The sequence below is a fragment of the Rhynchophorus ferrugineus genome, unplaced genomic scaffold (genome assembly GCF_030347505.1).
Source record: "Rhynchophorus ferrugineus isolate W39M unplaced genomic scaffold, kcgeb_rfMv2 rfM2, whole genome shotgun sequence".
Classification (NCBI taxonomy): domain Eukaryota; kingdom Metazoa; phylum Arthropoda; class Insecta; order Coleoptera; family Curculionidae; genus Rhynchophorus; species Rhynchophorus ferrugineus.
In genome coordinates this window covers 85,958,134-85,976,341 of record NW_027472581.1, presented here as the reverse complement: position 1 = coordinate 85,976,341, position 18,208 = coordinate 85,958,134, and the positions used below count along the sequence as shown (strand labels likewise).

At 29.7% G+C, this 18,208-nt stretch overlaps 1 protein-coding gene across 3 annotated transcripts in view; it reads right to left on the bottom strand.

Moving 5' to 3' along the window:
- Positions 1-18,208, bottom strand: part of sba (six-banded) — a 153,074-nt gene that overhangs the window by 59,932 nt on the left and 74,934 nt on the right. The window lies entirely within an intron of this gene.

Sequence of the window (18,208 nt, the reverse complement as noted above, 5' to 3'; positions counted from 1 at the left end):
GTTACATAACATACTTCTGCGAATAGTAAAAAATGTTTCACCTTGAACCGCTGTACCTGTATAAAAATACGCTTAATTATTGGTGCATAACTCGTTTACCTGTGGCTTACCATAATGGTTAGTCGTTTCGTTTAAGATCAACGTAGCCCAGATTTGAATATTCACGTTTTTTTTTTCGACGAATGACATATATTTATATCTGATTTGTTCGTTACGTTATTTATTCAGACAATATTGTAATTTAATTAAATACTTACAATATATTTAATGTTGTTAATATGTTATTAACAATTTAATATGTTAATATTATGTAACACGGTACAAGATTAACATAGCTCCTCTTATGTTCGATAAATAAAGTTATTTTTTAGCATGTTTCAATATTATCCCAATTCTTTACGGTAATGTATAATTGCCAGTTGAAACGAAAATAGCTATATTACAATTCATATTTGTTTTGCAGATAATATATTCAGAATAGTTCAGTCCAGTCAATATACCCAATTTCAATTTAACAAAAAGATTTTTCAAACAGAAGAATTAACATATTAACATAATTCGTGAAGACTTAAATTATTCATTATTATTAATGAATATGTCAATAATCAATAAAATGAATATAAATTATGCCTATTGTAATGCAGTAACATTAGATTTATACCAATACCCTAATAAGTCAAGTAAATATTTAATAATTATTATAGATCCTATTTTATTTAACATTTATACTACAGATGTTAAGATAATTTAGTAAAATATTGATTAATAAACAAAACTAATGTCAATCATCTATCTCTCAAATAGTCTCTTTAAGGTAAAAAAAATTGGAAGAACTGGAAAATAACTCATTCAAATTTGGATGTTTTTTATTTAAGGTAAAATTAAACAAATTTAATTTAGATGAAAGCAATAACTATACTATAAGAACAACAATACTTAATTATCATATAATCAATTTGACAAATTAAAGCCCCTTTGCTATAAATGATTACTTTTTTAATTTTCTTTTTTCATTTCTATAACATTATGAACATTATTAAAAAACGAACAATAATAAGATTTCGCCCGTTTACTAGTAGTCGCAATGAGTAAGACGATAGAGTGGCAAATACCGATAGGTCATGTATGCTTTTGAATGTTCGTAACTGAAATTATCCACGGAAAAAACCAATAACCAGACGGGGTAAGGTCGAATGTCTCCGGGTGTAGTTTTTTAGTTGTTCACTAGTTAATAGGCGGGTTTAATGTCAAAAACCGTAGTTCAGTGGACCTAATACTTCTGTTAAATATTAGATCCAATTTGAAAATAAGAAATATTTATTACAAAATTATTCAAAAAATATATAATTATAAAATACCATATATAAAGCAATCATTATTTTTAAGTGTTTACCTAATTACATCATACTAAGAAATACGCTTAAGGAAAGAAAAACTGGAGTTTAAAATACAAGAAAAAAATCAATACAAAAGCTTTTTAACAAATCCTGAACCAACTTATACTTAACTTACAAATGAGAACAGGAAATCTAAATGCTAACTTGAGGGGAAACTGCCATTAACGCCAAAACAGTAACATGTCTATTTTCATTGGATTTAATCTCACCAAAAATCCACAAAGCAGTCCATAATGACTTTTTTACTGCAGCTATAAAGATTGTCCCGTCTTCATTATGGAAGCATGGCCGAAGTCATTGTATAAGCAATATTCCCAACGAATGTCTTAATGATAAATTACAATGACGCTCTCCTTCAGACATGCAACCCCATCGAGCAATTTATCAGTACACTATTTGATTTTGATAAATTAAGATCTGTTTGTTAGAAGGGCATATATATTACTTTTTTGCTTTCATTTTTATTGGCGACGAAAAACTGTACTGTATTAAATTTTCAGTAAAATATATTTTAAGAACGAGGAGTCATAATAGAAAATATATTAGTACTAATTAAAAGAATATGGAAAGGATAGATTGTACCATCAGATTTCCGTGTACTAAATAGTAATTCAAACAGGGAAAAATCCAAAATGGGAAGTGAATCAAAACTGATGCAATATACACGCTAAAATAAATAAATTAAAGGCACTAGAGTGTAAGGATGACACAAACCCATACTAAAATCAGTGTGTTAACTCCAAAAAAAAGTGACAAAAATTTAATTAAATTCAGTTAAATTAAGACGTGAACAACTGTTAAAAATTATAAATGACCTATAATACTTATAATACCATACGTACTAAATAACTTATAATACATCATCTATAAGCACCAAACTTGAAAGTACGAATCTAGGAGAAAAACAAAATTTGAAAACCGAGAATTAGAAGAGCTGGAAATCTTGAAAATCTTGCAGCCTGGAGATCTTGAAATCGTATCAAAACACGACATGATCAGGAAATTACCATCAAACCAGATAATAAGAAGCATAATAATAGGCAAGAACAAATGCAGAATAACTTGTGAAATATAGTAAACTATAGAAATAAGAATGAAAAGTAAAAGTAAAGAAAAGTAAAAAATGTAAAGCAACAGAGAGTAAATGATCAGAGAAATTGTAAGTTAGATAACAGGGTGGATATCAGCAAGATCTAGAAAGTATCATCTAATACTTTTAACAAAAAAAATTAAAATAAACAATTTTAGGAGTTTGTTAGGAAGTTTGAGGAGACAAATAATGAAATTAGACAAACATAGGTTAAAAATTACATACGTATACCCTGAACAGATATTAACATAACTAAAATTGTAAATAGGTTATAGCACGCGACTAATATGGCTACGGCTCTGGCTAAGGACTGTGCATTCGACGGAACAAGGCTATGATGATTTGAGACATTAGTGTCGTTTAAACAATGCCTTTCCGTAAAATAAAACAGGTTTTCATATAAAAATAAATTTTGTTGATGTTTTACACATTCTCATTTCATAATTAATATACATTATAAGGACAAACCGAAAGCTTCAAAGCCCATTTGTATCGGTGCAGAACGAAACAAGATGTTTATATTCATTTGACTTAATCCAGGACACGATTCCACCGCCGAATACCAAAATCGCTCATAATTCCCTTTTTTATGCTTCTCGCGACAAGGGACGGTTCGTCTTCATTACTCTAGCAGGATAGAGGTCGTTGTTTCGCGATTGCCCAACGACTAGCTTATTGTAATGATAAATGACGCCGCCGTTTTCCACCAACCATGCAACCCCATCGAGCGATTTATAACGAGATAGAAGAAAATAAACACTGGAGACGTTGGCCGTTTACATTAATCGTACTGATTTATGACACCGATCTATATTTCACGAAACTTTTAATGGACACACTGCCGCAAAAACAAATAAACCAATAAAATCTAATTAAAAATTATATTTTTAGATTAGATTTTTGAAGGTATTATACTCTAAATTTTAACCAAAGAATCACCAGAGATGTTGACGACAATACTCAACAATGAAGCTGTTTCGAGCTTCAAAAAAATATTTTATGAGCACAAAAATAACTAATAACCTCTTTCATACAACAATGAATGATTATTAATGATTTTATTGCCGTTCGTAATTCGTCCATTATGTCGGCTCATGATCAGAAAATCAAGTTTCTGGAAAATCAGTTATTGAGGAAGTTGTTAAACCCAATAAACCCCTAATGGTGGGTCATGACTGTATGAAGCTGCATGAAGAATTCTCTTGATCGGTTAAGACGCTCATCGTGTGTGTTTGCGAAGGCTACTTAGTTTAAAAGGAACTGTAGTTTTGTCTAATATCTCTATTTAATTTACGGTATTTCTGGAAATCCATGGGTTTTGTCTTGATAATGGAAGTTTTAGTGGTATACAGAATACTCATTAATAAAATCGTTTCTATTTATACTATAACACTGTTACAATACTTACAAAGGTTAAACACCAAGCAAAATACATAAAACTTACGACAAATAAAATACAATCAACGCCTTACCAATAATTTGTTACTGTATTAATTCAGTAGGTGTAACTATAAATATTGTTAATATAAATTCACGCAAGGCTCTCATACCTATTGCTAAACCTGCTTGGTTTAAAGCCATATTACGTTATTTATTAGATTCGAACTGTCTGGTTAATAGTGTTATTTAAATTCGATTTTTATTAGTCCGCGCATATATGTCCATCCTTGTTCGATTGAGGAAAAGAATTTATTACACGCCTAATGCGTTTCTTAACCTTTTTAATTAATAATTATTGTCATTAATATCCTGTCAGTACAATGTGAATGTCTAAGAAGTAAATTGTTTCTTATTTTAATATAATAGCTTTGACATAACGTTATAATGCAGTCTATTGCTATTGTGTAAATACGTCAACTACACGTTCACCGTCTAAGAGTTCCATAGAACTATACACTAATAACAATTAGTGTATAAAGAAATACTTACTATTTGTACTTATTACATTATAGGCAAAAAATGGAAAAATGTTTAATTACAGAGATTACAGTTAATAAAAAGACAAAACGTTTAGTATTGGAGTTAAATACACATACATGTATTTTACATATCTAGAACAATTGTCAATCAGATAGCATCAGCGCTATTAAATTTATACAGCTTTTCATTTCATTGTATATACGAGTATAACAGTTCATTATTTATTGGGCTTTGCATGTTGTGCGCCACGACAAAGAAAATTATTAAGTAGTAGTTGATTTAGTTACAGAGAACCTTTTATTACCCATAACGGTATGGTTTGTGAGTAAGAAACTTTCATAAACTTACAATTCTTAAGAGGCAAATTGTATGGTTCTTTATGAGCCAAATAGGAAACCATATATTTAGGAAATTATTTATAGAAAGTTTCACTAGTTATGTTCTGTAACTTGATTTATGTAACACTACGATTTAATAGCAGTGATGATATATATCAAATGTATATGAACGTGGAAATAAATAATATTTATAAGTAAAATTACATCCTGTAATACAATTTTAATAATGCTTTAAAGTATCAAAAGCATTTTTACAGGAGAGTCATAAATGATACATCAATCGTCTCCCTTCGCTTGCTCAAGCTTAATAAAATTATCCATCTTTCAAGTTCTATTATGCTGTCGCTTTATAAAAGAACGCTATTATACCCTCCAGAGAAATGTTAAAAATAGACCAAGTAAACAAGCTAACGTCAAAATCCAAACAAATTACAGGACTCGAACAAAAATTAATTTATAATATCGAAGAAAAAAACAATTTCTGAAAATAATTGTTTGTTGAGTTATAATTAGGTGAAGATATTGCACTAATAAGTTTTCTCATTTTGTGAAACTGATGCTTCAAACCTAACGTGGGCATTTATTTTATTTATAAGTGTTTAATCTTACTTTTAGCTTAAGTAATCTCATTTAATTTTTATTTTGTGAAATATATGATGATGCCACATTCGTCGTTCGATGAATCCCGCGCTCGTCTTGCTCATATATTGATCCATATATGAACAAAACAATAGTAATATATTGCCGGCTTGGTGGTGCAGTGGTAAAAGCAATGGGACGGTCCTCCTACTGTTGCGATAGCCGCCGGTTCGAAACCTGCTGGGGCATGGTCGTAAATTTTTATTTGTGGTTCTAGGCAAGAGTGTAAAATTCGACAAGGAAAATGATCCCAGTCACGCCAGTAACCAGGCTGGGTAAGACCGGATGTTTCTGGGATGATTTCTAAAGTTGGTCACTCGCCAGTCGGTAGGCTTAATGCTGAGGACCGTGGTTCGGAGCCACGTTAAACTTTAGGTCCAGTCCAGATAAACCCATAGTTGGTAAAAGGAGGCTTTAAAATATATTTTAAAAAATAGTAATATATTAATTAAATAAATTAATATTGTACTAAGCCTACCCTGTGTAAGATGTAAAATGATGAAAAAGTCATAAATCAATCACCAAATTCTCAATCCAAATTACGTCTTAGTAGTAGTAGTAACAAATTTATAAATTCTAAAGATCATAAACAACTTTCAATATCCAGATAAATAACAAATGACAAGCGTTAAGATAATGTGATTTAACAATACTAGTTTACTTTGTATGAGGTTATTTGAAGCCAAAATAGATTCAACGCTAATATCAACAAAACTCAGTCACATTACTAGTACATGATTATGGAACATTTGGATAAAATAATACCTATGTGTTAGCAAAGATATGGATAGCTCGATGTGCTGGTTTTTCCTAAGTACTTTACGAAGAAAAACAAACATTGCATACATTTTGGAACATCCTGAAATTGAAATACATTGAAAATAAAATAAGAATACATACATTAATACAGCTCTAATATTAATTATTTCTATATATCTATATTCACCATCATTCGTAGGTGTTAATGCAATACATTGAATATTACAATTAACAAAATAATGTTAATGGATGATTAAATAATGTAAAACATATTTTAACCAGTATTATAGTATTTCAATATTTTCCTTTTCGTATGTGATTCAGATTATTTATTAATACATGAAAAATAACAATTCCCAACTGATTCATGACTTGACATAAACTCATATAATCAATAAAATAAGTAAGTAGAGTTTCCATTACTTCCACAAATAAAACCAGCACCTATGTTTCGGTACAATAGAAACACGAGAACAACCAAACGCTGTCATTTATTATCTAAACAAAAGCTATTCACGCTTTTATTTTCCAATTTACGGTTATTATTAATGTGATTTTGTTGTTTGTAAGCCTCAAATGAAATTGTGTTTTTTATGATTTTACGATCAGATTTATACTGTTTCCTTGTACTTCTTAAGCTCGTAAAATCAGAGAACAAATAAAACCTAAATATATCTACTATTGATTTTAAATGCGATTTTTAGTGAAAACCGCTGTAAATGTCTTTCGAAGTAGACAATTATTTTATTACTTACTTGCTGAAGTTAAAATTCATTCATCTAATACCCATATACTAATATTGTGTGACGCAATCTTGCAATGCAATCAAACTAATAGTATAAAAACTCATTTACGTTTTTCATTTTAGAATTTTAATGGGTAGTAAAATTAAGTTATTAGGAATCCTAAATAATTAATTTAATAAATAAGTATTATAATAAAATCTATAATTGAGAGTTAAATAGAAAATTGAGTTTTTCTACCATTTTACGATAACTAGTATAATAAGTAATTAATTAAGAAAGTCCACGGAAATCTATCAGTAAAGTAACTAAATTTTATTATATCTATCAATTGAAAATCAGTTGAATGCCAGAATATGTTATTTAATGTTTCATTCGATTTTGTGATAAACGAATATGGCAAAGAAAAATGCGTTATTCGTTTAAAAAAAAGCATATTAAATATAAATGCTAACATTTAATAAGTGCGTTTGTAATTTTTTCGTGGCATTTGTATTCCAAATAGTTGTAAAAATAGCCAAGTTGTTGAATTTACGAATAATCAATCACTGGCTCAAGAGGTGTGGTATTATAAAGGGAAGGTTTATTGATTCCATTTATTGATGTTCACTTCTCAGTATGTAAAAACAGATCTTTAGTGAGAATTTGCTAGAGTAGAGAGCACGAGATTTGTAATTCGTCTCTATGACGATGAATTGCGTGTTCCTGGACTTTTCATAAAAATCTTTTTTAATTTTAACTGTTTGTTATTCAATGGCTAATTTTTTTACCACCACTAATTGATCCAGTTTTACTCATTTTTTTAAATATCTGTAAAATTGTATCTGTACTTGACAAAGTTAAATCAATATTTCATTATATATTTTGTATGAAATCTGCGAAGGCTTGTTGCTAAATTGTAATTATAAAATTGCAATATTTTATTTTTATAAACTCTAAACTGTCAGCTGTGACTGTTGACAGTTGACTCTTGACTGTTGTCGAGATTCCAATAGTTTGCCACACGGCCGCAAACTAAAATTTTGGGACGTCGTCTACATATACAAAAATATTTATGTCTCTCAATATACTTAGCAAATACTCTGCACTATACTTAGCTAATAAAACATCATATTATTGTTTATATATGTCTTTCTAATGACTAACAAATACGTGGTCATGAAGCAGTGTTACCAGATACACCATAATTTGCTCGAAATCGATAATTGAAAATCTGTTTACACACACCGACAAATTAGATTTCAATGGGACGAATTCAATCTAGACGATCCAATTAGACCGCGGCAAAACCGAGAAAAAAATGAGATATATTATTAATGAGTTCCACCATAGAAACGAACCTACCGCTTGATGATATCATCCAGATCGAGACAGTTAATTCAATTAAATTAATTATTTAGCGCAACATAAAAACTACTGAATAAACGGGTTACCGTTTTTTTCTCTTTATTAATGGCTATCTATCTCAAACGCGAACACGATGACTATCTGACATATTGAATGGCAATGAAGTCTGAAGATTATTAAAAAGTATATGCGTTGTATTTATATTCTCTCATGAATAAATCGTTAATCAGAAAATTAAAGAGACCGGATTGATTATATTACGAATTCTAGAACACCAGATTCTCGATAATGTTAATTGTCTTCTTTTGTTGGGAATCTGGTAGGTTGAAACACGGGTTGTCAACTGAATTGAATTGTGAATGAACGTCATTAGTTTTAATAACTATAAACATTAATCATCAGTAAATAAGAGCAACGGTTTATTTTAAGTATAATATGACAGTTAATTTACTATGCTGAAAGGAAAGTAGGAAATAACAAAATATTAATTAAAAATTAATTATTACATTAAATTGAAAATAAAGACACAATACAGATTATGCAGAATGCCAATCCTTCCATTTTTCAAAAACGGGCTTGCCAGTTTAAATAAGATTAGGGCAATTTATAGCTGCAATGGATATCTATATTTCAAAATTTCAATAAGCCCTTACAAGTTATACAAATATGTAGGTAAAACCATAAAAACTATTCGTCCGAAATTCCTTCTACAGTCGTCATATTAATCCATATCTAACCACATCTGGCAAATCATCCTCCTGGCTTTTAATAAAAAAGCAGGCCCGTATCAGTGTATCGCACAGCCATGAAAGACACTTAACAGAATAAGCTTAAATAGAATAATCTGATTAGGTGGTCATCAGTATCAGAGTTACCGCCAGGAAGAATCAATCAATATATGAGGATTGCCATACGTTGAAAAACGCAGCTCTAACTCTACATAAATCTAAAGTCTCCATAGTTACAATCTTTTTTAGGTATTAATTATAGGATGGACCGGAATCAATCATAATACAGCAATGGAATGACTAAATAATTTGTAGACAGATAAATTAAAGAGAAATTGAAAAGCTACGCGGCTCGTGAGACAATCTGGTAGATACGAAAATGTGGAAAATAATCTTTGATATTAAATACTCAATGCTGGTAAGCAAAACAGGACGATTAGTAAAAGATGCAAGAAGAGCTATAAAACGTATTGTAAAAGTGTGTAAGATGTTTGTGCATTAAGGTGTGTGTAATCACAAGACAGAAAATGTGTGTATTTGGTACGTATGAAGAGAAAGTGCAGTATTTATCACTGCAGTGATAAAATGAAGATAAAGAAGAAATTGGTGAAATTTTAGGAAATTTTTTACGAGAGAAAAATGTACACAGGTTGTAACGAAAAATCAAAGAAAATGATATTGATATCCATATAGAGCATATGTTTAGAAGTTTCAAATAAATAGATCTACGAAAAAAATGTATTTGAAAGGGAAAGGTAAGATAGACACATAATACGTATGGAACAAATACCCAATACTTTTGGGAATGAATGAATGATGAATTTTGGAACATAGTATATTCAGGACATATAATAAAAACTGGTCTAAACTGAATGGTTTAATAATTAGTCTAAAATGGATGTGAAGAAGAGTTCAATGTAAATATAATAATACAGTATGTCGATCTTCATCAAATGAAGAGGTAATAGCAGCCCTCCGGAACTGCAACTGATAAATGGTAAATAGGAAAATATCTCGAATAAGAGTATTGACACTTGGAGAAATTAGACTCTAAAATTAGACTATAATATAAACTAATTTTTACAATTGTACTCTTCGTATAGGTCCTTTTCGGGAAGTAAATTAAATTATATTACTAATCGAAAAACAGAGTTCACCAAATTGTCTATATAACTACAAACACACTATTAGCTTCCATGAACTGGTCTCCAAAAAGTAAAGATTAGTCAAACAATGACTGAAATACAACGATACCGAACAACGAACGCTATCAAAACCAAATAATAGAAACACAGCCCAACTCACCGACAATCCAATTACCGAAAAGGCGACAGTTGAAAATCAAGACATTATTCACCCATAACAACAGTATAACAAACGGGCAAATAAAATGCCGACCCGAAGCGGGTCTGTGGTTTTTTATTAGCAACTTACATGCCATTTCCTGGTGTTAAATTTAGCCGGGAGACATATGGTCGAGGAGCCGACCCTACGAGACGCCATGTGACATTTTAAGTGACACATGCAATTGGATACGGACATGAATAAAGCGTTTTAAATAGTCGACGAATGCGCAAGTATGCTGCAGGTCTTTTTTTGTGTAGGTGCCTTATACAGACCAACAATGAGTAATGGCTAATGAAACATTTTCACTGGGTCTTTACGGACACGACTAGTTAACGGAACCTAACATAAGTTAACAAATAACTCAGTAATTGAACGTTATTTCATGTTATTGGTTATTATTTTAATATATATCGGGTGCAATATCTATTTATATTATATACTGTAACCATTTGACACAAAGAACAATTTCCGATGACAAAAAGCATTTTAATTGAATCTTGGAAGGTCACTTTTAAAACAGAAAACGTCGACAAAGTGGCCTTCTCTTTCAATTCTATTATTCGCTCCATTTTTCCATTTTTACCGAAAACGATATTGATACGGGCCATAAATTAAGGACCGTTTTATTTACGGCGCTCGTTTTATTTTCACTGTACGCTTTCCCGAAAGCTTTCCCCGAAAGCCGCTTTTCAGCCATAATGGTCTATTATTTTTGTCAATGGATGTTTGCCGAATAATACATTCTACGATTCTCGTTCGCCGACGTTTTCCATTTTGTTCGGATCTACGTTCCAACGATATTATTTGTGAAACAGAAATTTTATCCCCGCCGTTTTATAACTCTATCGGCTTTTATATTCGACCCTAGAAAATATATTCATGTAATTGATTAATATTGAGAGAACGTATGATATCGCCATATTATTTTTTCTCTGAGTTGGTAACTATTGTACGAAACTTTCTATCAAAATAATAAGAGAACTGTAATTAAATACAACAAATAGAAGATCACAATTTGAATTATCGCTATGGTATATAAAACAAATATTGATAATGCATACTATTTTTGACATTGTACATTAACAATTTAAGAATAAATCTCCAGCAATTTGCTGCAGTGTTTGAATAGAATAATTACCCATTGGGATCCATAAAGGATGTTTTCAAATAAATATAAGTATAGATAGTCTTATGGCTGGACCTCATCAACAGCCTTCTTTTCTTCAGTTGTTCTTGAGATTCACCCAGTGGCTGAAATATTTATTGAATTGATGGATTATTAATCGTAAAATATTATACCCACATACTTTAAATTCGCCAACCATGTTTAGTAGTAACTATACTATGCTATGGTCAGCGAAGAACGACATATAGTAATAGCTGTATAACAAACACTATATTCAAAATTTTAATTTTTAATTTTTTGCTTAAAACTAAGCCAATTTTACCAAATTAACTATTTTAATTATTGAAGCGATCTTTAGATAGAATCACAAATATGATAAAATTGTATATATTTATCACTCACTGATTCTGTTGTAAACCGAAACATGAATATAACAAGAAAAAATATTAGATTTAACGAAATAATAAACATGGAAAGCGTCAAAAACATTTTCTCCCAACACAAAGGACCTAAATGACACAATTTTTAAAATTTATATTCAGTTCATGCCCCAGAGGAAGTTGCGAGAGAGGAGAGGCAGAGAGAAAAACATTAATTTAAAACTCTTCAAAAACTTTATACCCCACAGACCTCGGAAAAAAAGCGATTTAACTTTGCCCCGTGCGGGATGAACTTTTTTTATAAACTGCGAGCAGAACAGTGGGAACGAAAAGTCCCTAATTAATAACTATTTGAAAGGAATTGAGAAAAATCACGCTCCGTTAATTAAAGAGAAAATACTACCAAAATATTGGAGGGTTTTTATAAGTAGTAAAATTACTGATGCTGGAAAGGGAGTAACAAGGGTTGATTTACTATGAAAACTGTTTTATTATGAAAATTATTTTATTAAGGGTATTATCTGTAAATTGATAAAACAATAAAGCTACAGCTGAATGAAATTAATTAAAAACAATGTATATCTACCATCTATGTAAGCTGATAATCACGCCTTTATCTTTTCATACTTCTGCCAAAGAAATTGACATATGAGAGAAAACTTGAATCATGTTCAATGAGTCTGTCGAATGAAAGATGAACGAATTCCCCACATACTTGTTTCTATAGCGAAATCGACATTACTAAAATAAAATAACGCAACTAGTAGGATAAAATTAATAATAAAAAATTGCCGAAAATAATCATATGCCATCAACATTGAAATAGATAATCTAATTCTAAATTGTATACGTTACAATCTAAGTAAATACAATATGAATAATTCATCGGTAAATGAATGTAATGCGGCATTTCCTTTGTTTGGAAAATTGTTCTATATATGCCGTTTGGAACACTGTTTACATATGTAAATGTAGTTGTCCATAAATACGCAATCATGTTGATTCTGTTAATACAGTGTTCATTTAGTTTACAGATATGAAATAATATCAGCTAATAACGCCAATAAAAAAATATCATAAATATTAAAAAAGCTGAAAGTATATTTAATCCGTAAGTTAATTTTATTTTAGTAACGAATGATAAAGAAATGAAAAACAACTAATGGTAAAAATATGTTACAACATTCTAAATTGAATCAACAAATGCATTCAGTGTTTATTCGCAACCAGTAATAAATGCATCAAACCACACTTCAGATAGAGTATAAATTACACACCATTAAAGTTATGTGGAAATTTTCCAATCTAAACTTCATTCGAAATATTCGTTATTTCGTTAAAATATAATTACAAAACAATATTGATGCCTCTGCACTCTGACAGTCTCCATATAATAATTCTAAAAATTACTTATGTTTAAAAAAGATAGTTTAGTTTTTCGACGATACTTTTTCATATATGTATTATTAGTTAGGTAAAATATAATACATAACATTTAGTTCTATATTATCTAGTTGCAATTGGGAACAGTAAATTAATTTTAAATATTATTGCAATTATCCTTAAAATACATTTTAAACATATTAATGCATACTATTTTATATAATTAATAAACTTCAATTAAATACGGTATTCAAATTCAGACACAATGACATTTTATTTAGAAACAATAATCAAACCACATATAAATCAATGCAATGTCCATTTCGTTTAGTATTTTAATAAAAACGTGGAATACAAAACACCAATAGTTCTCAATTAGCTGTTGAATTTTCCATTATCAAATAAAGTCTGCTGACTGAATCAGCCCTGTTATGAAATATATCATAAATTAAATAAACTTTACATATAAATCGCAATAAATATTTGCATTTAGTGCGATGTTTATATTAAAATGAATGTTTATGAAATTAGCTTTGTTAATAAAATTCTTCCAAAGAAAAATAATGTAATGATTATTATATATCATTATACAATTCGCTTTATTTATTAAATCTGTTAATAATATTGTTTGTATGTGGAAAAATTGTATTTGTTTGTTTTATGTTAGCTGTATATCAGGAATAATTGTCTCAAAATCTGATTTTGCATATTTAGCATGGAATTTTCAGTTTGTTCAACAATAATAAATAAAACCGGCTTGATCGGCGCTATGGTAAAGGCAACAGGACGGTCCTTCTGCTGTTTGATAGTCGCGGGTTCGAATTCTGCTGGGGCATGGTCATAAAAATATGTTTGTGATTGTGCTTAGGCAAGAGTGTAAAAGCCGACAAGGAAAATGATCCCAGTCATGCCAGTAACCAAGCTGGGTAAGACTGGAATGAATTTTGTTTATTTGAAAATAAACTTTTATCGATCTATGAATGACCTTATAATTGTTACATTTATCTTTTTCGACTTACCAATGTGGATATTTTAACGTTTAATTTGCGTTATTAAATAAAATTCGAACATGAAATCTACCGAAAAAAATATATTTCAAATAATATCAAAATGAGGAAATACCCATTTATGGCTTTTATTTTGTATAATTTGCGTTTGTTTCTCGCCGGGTCGTGGTTTGATTTGTTTATTATTTGTTGGGAATAAATAACACAAAAACCTTTGTTGTCACTTGATTAATTTTGAATTTCACTGGAATGTTTTAAAGCTCGCTGAGGGAACGAATATTGTTCTGTTATATTTATTATTTATATATTTTCATTGTATTTTATTATTTAAACTAATACGTATCGGTTTTATTATTTCAAATATTCAGGATATGGTTTTATTTAAATATACTGTATTGCTAATTGTCTAATATATCCACATTAGTAAGTCGAAAAAGATAAATGTCACAATTACAGGGTCATTCATATATCGATAAAAGTTTATTTTCAAATAATATATATATATATATATATATATATATATATATATATATATATATATATATATATATATATATATATATATATATACATATATATTATATTATATGATAAAACATTAAAAACTACTTATTAGCTGTTTAAATTTGTGTTCGAGACTAAAATGACATTATTAAAACAAAGAGTGTATTTTCTAAATTTAAATAATAAGCATTGCTATTTCAGGATAAAACTAAAAAACGCCATAGAAAACAATCTAAAGCATATAACAAAATTAAAAAAGGAACTAATTATTTTCAATTAATAGCCGTTCCAGAAACCTCTTTGTAATATTTCATTACGGTTAATTATAATTCTACGAATGTCACAGCAACTGAAATAAAATATCGTCAAGACACCTTACGATTTATTTTCGAGAAAGCCAGACAATAATTCAAATAATAACGAAAACGGAAGATTCTAATATTGGAAACGAAACTGGGGGAAGAAAGACCCGCTTAATTTAATTACGTCATGTCGTTCTGGAGTTGGTGACAAGCCCATTCTTTTTTTATTTAGAAGTGAAATTGCCAACATCGAATTCACTTTGCATAATTGTAGAAGACGGATATGCTTTACGTCTCGTAAAGGTATTCCAAGCTGATCTTTTTTTCCTTTTTGCAAACTAAGACTGGGAAGTGTCCAACTTAAACACCATTCTAGAAGACATTGGTGCTCCAAGCTCATGGCTGATATTTGGATTTGTCGGATTTTCTGTTCCTACGTATAGACAATTACAAGCATAAATTAAAAACACGTATTTCAACAAATGGGCCAAGCCCATACTAAATTTCTATATAATATTGCACACGGATATTCTCTAAAATTTCTGAAGTTATATCAATATCTGATAAATATGAATGGCGTTGGACTTCCTATTTAAGTAATACCAAATAATTGTATTTTCAACAACAGTAAGTAAATCTATTGAATTTGTCAGAATTTTTCTATAAGATTTCTCAATATATAAAACGCTTATTTATACCTCAAAATATAGAAAATAATTGTCATTATTCTTTCAATGATTTAATTCATGGTACTATTTTTGCAGCACCAAATCAGATCTAAATATTATTTTCGTACAATGAAATACAAACAAATGAAAAAAGATAGATTTGAAACAACAGCTAAATTTGAATTTAACATATTTCTGATTTCAATTCGATAAAAGTCAATTCGGTTCGATTGTGACAAAAAAATTAAACGAACACGAACTATTTAGAATCCCTATACAAAACAACGAAAACCTTTCCATTTTCCAGCTCAAATAAAATTTAATCTGTCCTTTATTTCACTTTATTCGGTCGATGGTATATTTTTTAAATAACGCTCAGTTAACTCCAGGCAACGTCCGTTCTTATTGTAAAAGCCCTATAAAATCTTTTCTATTTTCAGAACGTCGCAACAAAAATCGATAGAACCTCAAAAGGAGGGAAAAAAGTCGAGACAGAGCCAAAGAAAACAGATGGAGATAAAGTTGAAGTTGGCTGCAAATAACATTTTAAGCGTCTGATGTTCAGAAAGGTAATCGTTTTTGTAACGAAACGGCCATTGGACGATCGGAAGGGAGTAACAACCTGGGGCTATACAATTATGAGTATACGTAAATGTTGTTGTGACATTGTTTTTTAACTCAAAATCGTACATATAGGAAAAGGTATAAAAATTGATGAAAATAACTACTAATCCAAAGTGGATTGTTGTGAGAATTATTGAATCAAAAAAATATTCTACTCAGGTTTATAAATATGAATAGTACCCCGTTCGGTTCCAATAATTTATTAAAACCAAAAGTTAAAGAGGAAAATATCACAATTTGTTTATTCAATTCTTAACAATTCCCAAAATCATAAGAAATACCTTCAAAAGAGTTCCAAAAATGTCTTTTCACCCTCAACTCGCAAACAAAAATCAATCGAAATCTAAGAAGGTAAAAGAAACGCAAATTTCTAATGCAAACAGATAAATATAGAAACGATGACTGCAAATAAGATTTTATGTGTCTGATGTGCGGCAAAGGTGAGTGTCTTTCTGTCGTATTGAAACAGAAAATGTTTACAACAATCCCGAGTAAGGTTTTACTTTGAAACATAAATTCTAAATTTAAATGACTCAGATACGCGAAGTTATTTTTATTTATATAAATTCATTTTATCGATGTTTTACAAGTTTTTCTTGTACTAAATTTATTTTCTTATTTGTTTGATTCGCCACTGTTAGTTTTGGCACTAACCTAATTTATTCAAATCACAAAATATTCAAGGTATCCCTCTGTATGAAATATAATAATAACAATAAGGGCTTTTCAATTATTTTTGTTATTTTATATTATTTCAACCTAGAAAGACGTAACCCCAAAACAATACTATATGGGGTAAGCCATAATACATATATGTAGTGTACTCCTTTCAGAGTGATGGAACCGCTAATAGAGCTAAATATTATTTGATAGATGATAAATGATACTCGTCCTCTTTTAACTACTGTAAACTCCAAAAAATATAGCAACAATGATGAAGATACTGGATACTCAACTTATCTATGATATGATAGAGTATAATCTTCAGTTTTAGATTTTCACACATTAACATTTTGATTCTTTATAAATCGGTTTGTACCGCATTACAAGGGTATTTAATGATTTTGCACAATAAACTTTAGATATGTTCTTAAATACGATGGAACTTACATACCTCTTCTTGATGTTCCCAGTAGCCAAGAAAGCTGAATATGGATATAAGAAGATTAGGACATTCTTATGATGATTTCTGTATGGAACGTTTCCGAGAAATAATATGTTGAACAGTGCTTTTGTCTGTTATATTTATTAGAGTAATTTAGAATATTATGTTACTCATAAAACCTTTCACCACATAGTTATTTTAGATTTTGTTTTCAAATCATATTACTTTGAAAACTCTTCTGAAAAATATTATTCAGAAACAAATATAGTATATAAAAATAAAAAAATGTTTGTTCATATTACAGATTATCATCCGAAAATGTTTGAATTACATATTGATCGACTACAAAATGAATTAAGACTTATTCTTCACACTTCGCATCGTTAATATGAATAGTATTATTGCATTAAGAATTCTACCTTTAAGAATAGCTGCAAATAGAAGCGAACGCACCTAAGCAACTTTGAAATTGAGCGTGACTGCAAGGGTCACGACTATGGGCGGCTATAAATAAAATAATTGCACGGTGCGAAAAACCGTGATGTTTGGATAATGTTTGGCTCATAAAGCGTTTAATGACGAGGTTATATTTTATGATAGAGTTGCCTTGTGGATCCTATATGAAGCTGTTAATTAGTCTTGCTACGCCATTACATTCGGCCGACTCCAGTTTAAAGCTTAAACATGGTTTTATGATTATGCTAACTGCATGGAAAATGTTGGAATATGCACGTTAATTAATAGTTGTTCGATACATTGGGCATTGTACGTTAGTTGTCTACCGGATGTTACTGTACTTGA